The sequence below is a fragment of the Dipodomys merriami genome, unplaced genomic scaffold (genome assembly GCF_024711535.1).
Source record: "Dipodomys merriami isolate MVZ:Mamm:240054 unplaced genomic scaffold, mDipMer1.0.p SCAF_1043, whole genome shotgun sequence".
Lineage (NCBI taxonomy): Eukaryota > Metazoa > Chordata > Mammalia > Rodentia > Heteromyidae > Dipodomys > Dipodomys merriami.
In genome coordinates this window covers 49,423-57,102 of record NW_027202320.1, presented here as the reverse complement: position 1 = coordinate 57,102, position 7,680 = coordinate 49,423, and the positions used below count along the sequence as shown (strand labels likewise).

The window sequence follows — 7,680 nt, the reverse complement described above, 5'->3', positions numbered from 1 at the left end:
AGTACAGAGTGCTGATGAACTATGCCACATGGCCTGTGAATGGACTGTGGGAAGAAGAGAGAGTCTACAGAGCCAAGCCACCAAAGGCAGCCATGTGAGTTCATTCATTCATTTGGGAATTATCACTCTCTCGGAGTGGTCATTTTCCTAGCATCATCCCCACCTGTTTATCATTTCACTACCATAACATGTGGCTGCACCCAACCCTCCCAAGGGCCACATGTTCCATCTAGTGCTCGGGTTTAAATTCTCTGTAGCAAACGGAAGCTTGAAGGAATTTTCAAGTTCACCTCCATGTGGGCTGAAAGACGAACCTACCCAGCTGCCAAATGATTGTGCAGGTTCTCTGCTGGCTTTGGGTATGCTAAGACAGATGTGTAGACTTGCTGGGTCTCAGGGTTGGCCACACTGGCAAAGGCGCTGAAATTGAATTTTAAAGGGTTGTGGTTGGGGCATAAGATCCCACCTTGAGACAACCAGGAAAGCTAGGAGTCAAAGGGGTTAATCAAATCAAAATCCGCAGGTGGGAGGTCAGGCTGACAAGAGCACCTACAAATTCAAGTGTGACGCGCCCAGAGGAAGCTGGGGCTCACCTTCAATAAGCCGGTGAAATGAGAAGCAAAGCACCTGCAAGAGAGAAAGGTGGATTGCTTGGGGGCAGAGGGGCAATGCTGTGCGTGCAGGGACAAGTGGCCAGTGCACGGATGCTCAGCCAGGGTTGTGGTCAAAGCCCACAGATGCACCTGGGCATTTTGTTTGCAGAAATTCAACTGGGGTTTACATTTCCATAATACTATACAAGTTAGCTTATCATAAGTAGCCCTGCCAGGACCAGGCCTGCGCCCCTGCACCAGTCCCATCCTCTCTCCTCTGGAAGATGGCCGTGTTCATGGGGTTGCCCTGCAGAAGGTTGTCATGATGATCAAAGGAAACAATATCCTTGGATACCCAGAGGTGTATGGCTCATTTTAGTGCCCAGAATGTGAAGCTAAACCCTTAGGTCAAAAGTCCACCAAAGAAAAAGAAGAATAAGTAGGAGTTTCTTTCCCTTAGGTGTGCACTATAATGGGAGTTGGTGTGCTGAGTTCAGTTTCTCCTCCTTAATGGTTTAGAAGTCTGTGCTGCCATGCCACAGAGCTGGGACCATGCTGGAGCCATCCGCCTGTAACCCCAGCCCAGGTGCCCCTCTGACGCAGGGGTGTGGCAGCTCCAGGTGCTCTGGGTGCACACAGCAGGCTCAGGACGCCTCCCTCCAGGCATTCTCAATTGTTTTACATTCCGGAAGAACTGCATGAACTCTTCCAACAGCAATGTTTTGTTCATTCTGAATACCAACAGACTAGGAGCAGAGGGCTCTGCCTGGGCAGACAGCATTCAGAGAAACCACTTCTCCCCCCAGGGTTCCCTGGCTTTTCCATGCAATGATACCACAGTCATTTGCTACTCAAGGACAAAGGCTCCTCACCCCTTTTTAGAAGAATCAAGGACTTGAGCTTGCTGAGAAATGTCCTGACACTTGAGTGACACCACCAATTCTTTTGCTTTTAATTTGAAGGTTGTTTTTTTGTCAGTTGTGAGGCCTGAACTCTGGGCCTGGGTGCTGTCCCTCAGCTCTTCAGCTTGAGACTAGAGTTCTACCACTTGAGGCACAGCACCACTTCTGGTTTTCTGGAAAATAAGAGGTAAGAGTCTCATGCACTTTCCTGCCTGTGCTGGCTTTGAACCACGATTCTCAGATCTCAGCCTCCTGAATAGCTAGGATTACAGGTGTGAGCCACAGCACCCAGCTTTAATTTGGCTTTTTCAGGTAATTCTCATAGTTTTATCCAAGTGATCTATGGACTGTGACCCTCTCATTACCTCCTCCTAAATAGCTGGGCTCCACCGGCGATACACCAGAACCTTTCCTAGAATCCTTGTCCATTTAGGTTTCCAATATAAGTTTTGTGAAAATAACTGAAGCCCATTTCTTTTAGATGTCTTCTTTAGTTCAAATTTCTTACTATTTGCATGAGCCTACCCTCAAATTAGCTATGCCAGCCAAGATCTTTGATGTGCCACATACACAGCTTTCAGGCTATAATCTAAAACATATGTTGCACAAAGGAATCTATTTCTTTATTGATGTCCTGAGCACAAGCAGACAGGCAAAGCAAATGCCTGGTGATGTGCTTTCCCCTCATCTTGTTCCTGCCTGGGTCAGTGTCTGACCTTCAGCACATATAGGCTCCCCACAGTCTGCACAGCAGCATTGCTTCCTGGTCCTGCCTGTGGCCCCTTTGCCATAGCAGAACTAACTTGTAGCTTAAAGTCCAAAACCTGCCCAGGAACTCATCTCATAGAGGAGTTACCAGTAGGCGTCAGGGTAGGGTAGACCATGTTTCCTGAGTATATAATGGCTGCTGCTAATATTCTTTCTTGAAGAGGATGCTATAATATTGCTGTGAGAGTAGAGCCTCTACATCTGAGGAATTAGGATGTAGTTAGAAAAAAAAGGGGAGGAAAAGGACTCATAGGATTTAATTGATAAAAAGTGAATGTAAAGCTGGGAAGGTAGCTCAGTGGTAGAGTGCTTGCCTTGCATGCATGAGGCCGTGGGTTCGATTCCTCAGTACTACATAAGCAGAAAAAGCCAGAAGTGGCTCAAGTGGTACAGCGTTAGTCTTGAGCTGAAGAGCTGAGGGACAGTGCCCAGGCCCAGAGTTCAGGCCCCACAGCGAAAAAAAAAAAAGGTGAATATAGTTTCCCTTTACTGAACTTGTACACTAATGACCTAGGGCAAAACTTAACCGCTCTGCTTTGTTTTCTCTGTTTAGGAAAGCATGCATTCACTCAGAATTCGGGAAGTATACAGAACATAAGAACATTCACCCTTACTTGTGCATACTCAAGGAAATGATCCTCAGTTAAGATTTTTTTTTTTTAAATAAAAAGACATTCTGTGAAAGTGTCAGGAAAATATTGAGGAAATATAGAGACAAGAGGCAGTGGGGGGTGGGGATTTAGCTTAGTGGAAGTGCACTTGCCTAACAGTAAGGTCCTCAGCTCTGAAAAAAAAAAAAAGTTGTTTGATTGTCTCTGTCCCTGGATGTCAGCTTCCTGTTCCCCCTCAGGTGTAAGTAGCTCTATGGGCTTTGTCTTGGTGCCTCAGCCTTGCTTTGCAGAATTTCCACACATAGTGTATTCAGCGTGAACCTGTGTTGAGTCAACTTCATCTTAGAATTCCTCTATGCATCAGGACGTAGGGTATTGTTAGCTATGTGCTTACAGTCAGCTTTCTTAATCCCAGAGGGGTCAGCAGATCAGAGACTGCTTATGAAAAATGCTCTTGACATATGAGGATTCTAAGATACTCACATGTATTGATCCTGCCAAAATGTTGTCCCTGCACAGAAATCGAAAGGGACATCATTCTGTGGGCACCTGCGAGGTTTCCCATTTGGTTTCTCCCTAGCTCTCAGTGGGCACTCCACAATCTGGTGACAAAGACTAGTGGTAATTCGTGACAGAATCCTGAGCAAGCAGCCCCTTTAAAGAGTAATGCATCCCATGTCTTCCCTGGGTCTTTCAAGCACCCACTTCCCTGGGAAGAGCTTCTGTCTTCAGTCAAAGGAGTGCCCTTTCTGCTTCAAGTATCATCCAAAGCCTCATTAATGAAACTGTGGTGGTGTTTGAAGACTATTCAATATAGATTTGCATGGCTACGACATGCCAAGCAATGTTCTAGAAAGACTGTGGTGGGAACCGAGTGTGCACACCAAACACAGACACACACATGCATGCACATACATACACATGTTTGTGCAGTAAATCCACAGAAGTGAATATGCAGTAATTGGTCATGAGAAGTGTTAAGGGAAAGGAAGTAAAGAGGAATCAAAACAGCGGTTGAAAGAGGTGATATTGATGAAGATATATTGTATTCCTAAACTGCTGTGTTAGATAGCAACTCCTTTGTATAATTCCTTAAAGATAATAAATAAAAGAATACATTGCTTTTAAAAGTAAAAGCAAAGAGTTGCCTGGCACTGTTATCTCACCCCTATACTCCTGACAACTCATGAGGCTGAGATCTAAGGGTCCTGTTCAAAGTCCTTGACAGATAAAGTCAGTGAGACTCAAGGGACTGAGCATCATCCATCAACAAAAGAGCCAAACAAGCAAGAGGCCATAAGTTCAAGACTCAGCTCAAGCACAAAAAAGGGAAGAAAAAGAAGGGAGGGAAGGGAAGAAAAGAAGGAGTGAGCACTTATAAAAGGCAAGTTTACAGAAAAATAAAGAAGATGTTAAGTGTGTATTCATATGGTTCCTCTATGGTGGATATAGTAATGACCATAATTGTTATAAATAATCTTTACAGAAGATAGACCAACTAACTAATGTGACAAATAAGCAGAAGGCAGACTAATGGTAGTAGTTATATATATATATATATATATATATTGATCATTAGATATTATACCAAACAATTCACCTTTTATCCCCTGGACTATGGGGAGGAGCTAACACTCCACTGAGAACAATGAAACCATACAACAAAGCCATTAACCTGGAGTTACCAGTCAGTGACAGAGCCCAATACCACTCAAGGTTTCTAAAAGTTGCCTTTGGCTACAAACTCAGGGTCACTATCAGACAGATCTATCCCTCTAAGAAAAGTAAGGAGGTTCTTATTTTCAACTGGACTTGTAAAGAGATTTGCAAAATTTAATCTTATCTCCTTGCTCCAGACTACAGGGATTTGGGGAGCAAGCACCCAGCATTCCACAGCTCTTAACCCTTCCTTGTACCTCTGTGTCTAAGACAAAAGAAGCTATTACAATTTATGAAGACAAGAAAGGCAAGACAAACCTGTGGAGTGATTCAAGTATGAGCTCAGGGGAAAAGACACCCAGGCTCCTTAGACCAAGGTTACTGACAAAGATTCAGGGAGAACCTAAACCAAGCCTGGATGGCAAACCCAGCAGCAAAAACCGCCGAGGTCTATGGGAAGGCCAAGTGAGTGGAAGGCAGGAGAGCAACAGGATGGCTCGGCTTGCCCCTCGGCAGCAAAGAAGAGCAAAACAAAGCTCTCAGATTCCACCCTAGGCCCAGGCAATTTAATACATTTTAATTATTTATAACTTCCTGTATTCCAGAACTGCTCTGATAAACTAGGTGTATGAGAGAATGGGAAAGTAGAAAGATATGGATACCAGCATACAATGGAGACAGGAAAGGAGTTAATACAGAAATACACAATGAGTACTACGTAATGACCTCTGTATTCCAAGGGGAGGTGGGGCAGGGTAGGAATTTTAGCTTGAGATTGGCTTCCAGCCAATCAAACCATGATACAGATCACAGAGTCCAGAAGAGAAAATAGCTTGCCATCTTCATACACAAGGCATCGTTACACCACGCCTCCACTCCCCACAAAGCAATCCCTCCCAACTGTGACCACAGCGGAGAAGGATATCCGTCCTTTACTCTGAAGGGAAGACAGGATGCAGTGGACAGAACACCAGTCCTTCTCTAGATGGATGACCCTGCTCGTTCCACTTAGAACTTTGCATTTGGATCTTTTCCCAGGCCAGGACTATGCAGGAGGCTTTGCTCTCAAAACTCGGGCAGTGGGCCGCAGTTAGAAGCCCCAAGTCAGCCACATGACCACAAGGTGGACAGCTGCTGCTAAGCTGTGAGTTTCAGTGGATAACGGGTATCTCATGTATTTATGACTTCCGATGCCTTTAAGTTATAGTGTGTTTATTGTAACAGTAAATCCATTTGTGAGCTAATCGAATATCCCCATTCCCAAACTGCCTTCTCTTTATCTGGAAATAACTCACTCATCTTTTCTCTTCCTCCTCCTCTTCTGTTTCCTCTCCTTTCTACTTCTTCCTCGTCTCATACTCCTCTTCCTTTCCTCCTCTTCTCCCTCCTTTCCCATCTCTTCTTCCTCCTCCCCTCTTTCTCCTCTTCCTCCGTCTTCTGTTGCTGCTTCTCCTCCTCCTCCACCTTCTTCTTCTGCTTTCCTTCCTCTTCTTCCTCCTCCTCCTCCTCCTCCTTCTCTTGCAGTGTAGGAGATTGAATTCAGGGTCTCATGTTTGCTGGGTAAGACCTCTATCACTTGAGCCACACCCCCCATTCTGTTTGCTTTTAGTTTCTTTTTTTAGATAAGATCTCTTCTTTTGCCCAGGCTGACCGCAGATCCTAATTCTCCTACCTTCATCTGCCAAGTAGCTTGGATTACAGGTATGTGTAGCGATACATGATGAATAAGTGGTTTTTCTCATCCAGATCTTACCATTGAAGGGCCGAAAGCATGTGTCTTCTTTACCATAATGGCCATGGCATGCAGCTGGTACCAGCAGTAACAAGAACTTAACAAATATTCATCAGACCATGACAAGACAAAAAGCAGATTCAAAACACAAAAGATAAGGCTGTGATGAGCACCAGCCAAGTGGTGGTGGCCAGCTTACCCAGGGTGAGGCTCTGAGGTCAAACCCAAGGCCTGTCCACACAGCTCTCCCTCTGCTCCAAGGGTTCTGACATATTTAGCTGATTGACCTTCCTCCTGGACCTAAAGCATACCATCCACATCCTCAACTGGAACCAACAAGAGCTGGTCTTTTTATTTTTCAAGTAGGTAGCCTGGATCTAGGCTTCTTTTCGACCTGAGTATTTTAGAAGAGTTCAATAGATCAGTTCAACATTCATTTATCTTGGACTGTCATTTTGATCTATCTTTTATGCAGGTTTATACAATTCAAAGGAATTGTAGTCCTCATTATTTCCTCATTGGTTAATAAATCATTAAGAAGTTAGTTTGACGGGGCTTTTTAAGATGGGGGGGAATCAACCTTTGTTGAAATTGTTAAAAGCAGATTTTCCTCTTAAGCACTGAGATCAATTTTTGTTCAGTTTGGTTTTATTTTTTTTAGAGTGAAACCTAAATGTACAAACACACCATTGCCTCTTAATTTCTATTGTTTGAAGTCTTTGATTAAATACAATTCCCTGTATAGCTTATCTGAGTTCCCATGTGTATAGCTTAGATTGCATTGACCATTCAAACCCATTCAGCAAGTAAGATATGAAAAGCCTGGGACACTTTGCAGCAAATAGTGAAAGGGCATTCAAAGTTTTGGTCCTCCACAGCCACAAAGAGATGTAGGGTGTACAAATAGAATGGCTGAGTCTACTCCCTGCAGGCTGCACCCAACATGGTGGCCTTTCCTCCCAGCTTGATAGAGATCTTTCACCTCACAAGTGGTTCCAGAACTCAGGTAAAGAATCTTTGAAACAAATCTGTTCGGAGATAATAGCTATTATCTTCTAGGAGTCAACAAACTAGCTGTCAGCCAGCCTTACATTTGGATACTCCTGAAAAGACACAGTATGACAGTTCACCAGTTTGTGAGTTTGTGTGAAAAGAGGAAACTATCTTAGAGCAAACAGTCCATGCCAGTTAAGAAGTCGCTGGCACTATCAGATAGAGGGAGCAGAAGAGCTCAAATCATTGTCAATGATCAGTTTCCTCTGTGCACTTTCTCACCCTCATTTTGCTCATGCGCTATGAACAGGAAAACTCCTGCAAGTGAACCAGTCAGCAACCATCCCAAAGCCTCAGGACGGAGGAGAAGAGAACTGATCTAATACATTCCTACAATAAATTCATACATGTGTTACTCCAAA

General features: G+C 44.2%; 1 long non-coding RNA gene across 1 annotated transcript; it reads left to right on the top strand.

Moving 5' to 3' along the window:
* Nucleotides 1–5,426: 5,426 nt before the first annotated feature.
* Nucleotides 5,427–7,680, top strand: LOC138811162 (uncharacterized). Its single transcript, XR_011367327.1, has 3 exons — nt 5,427–5,677; nt 6,179–6,234; nt 7,569–7,680. It is a non-coding gene; the product is annotated as an uncharacterized lncRNA (long non-coding RNA).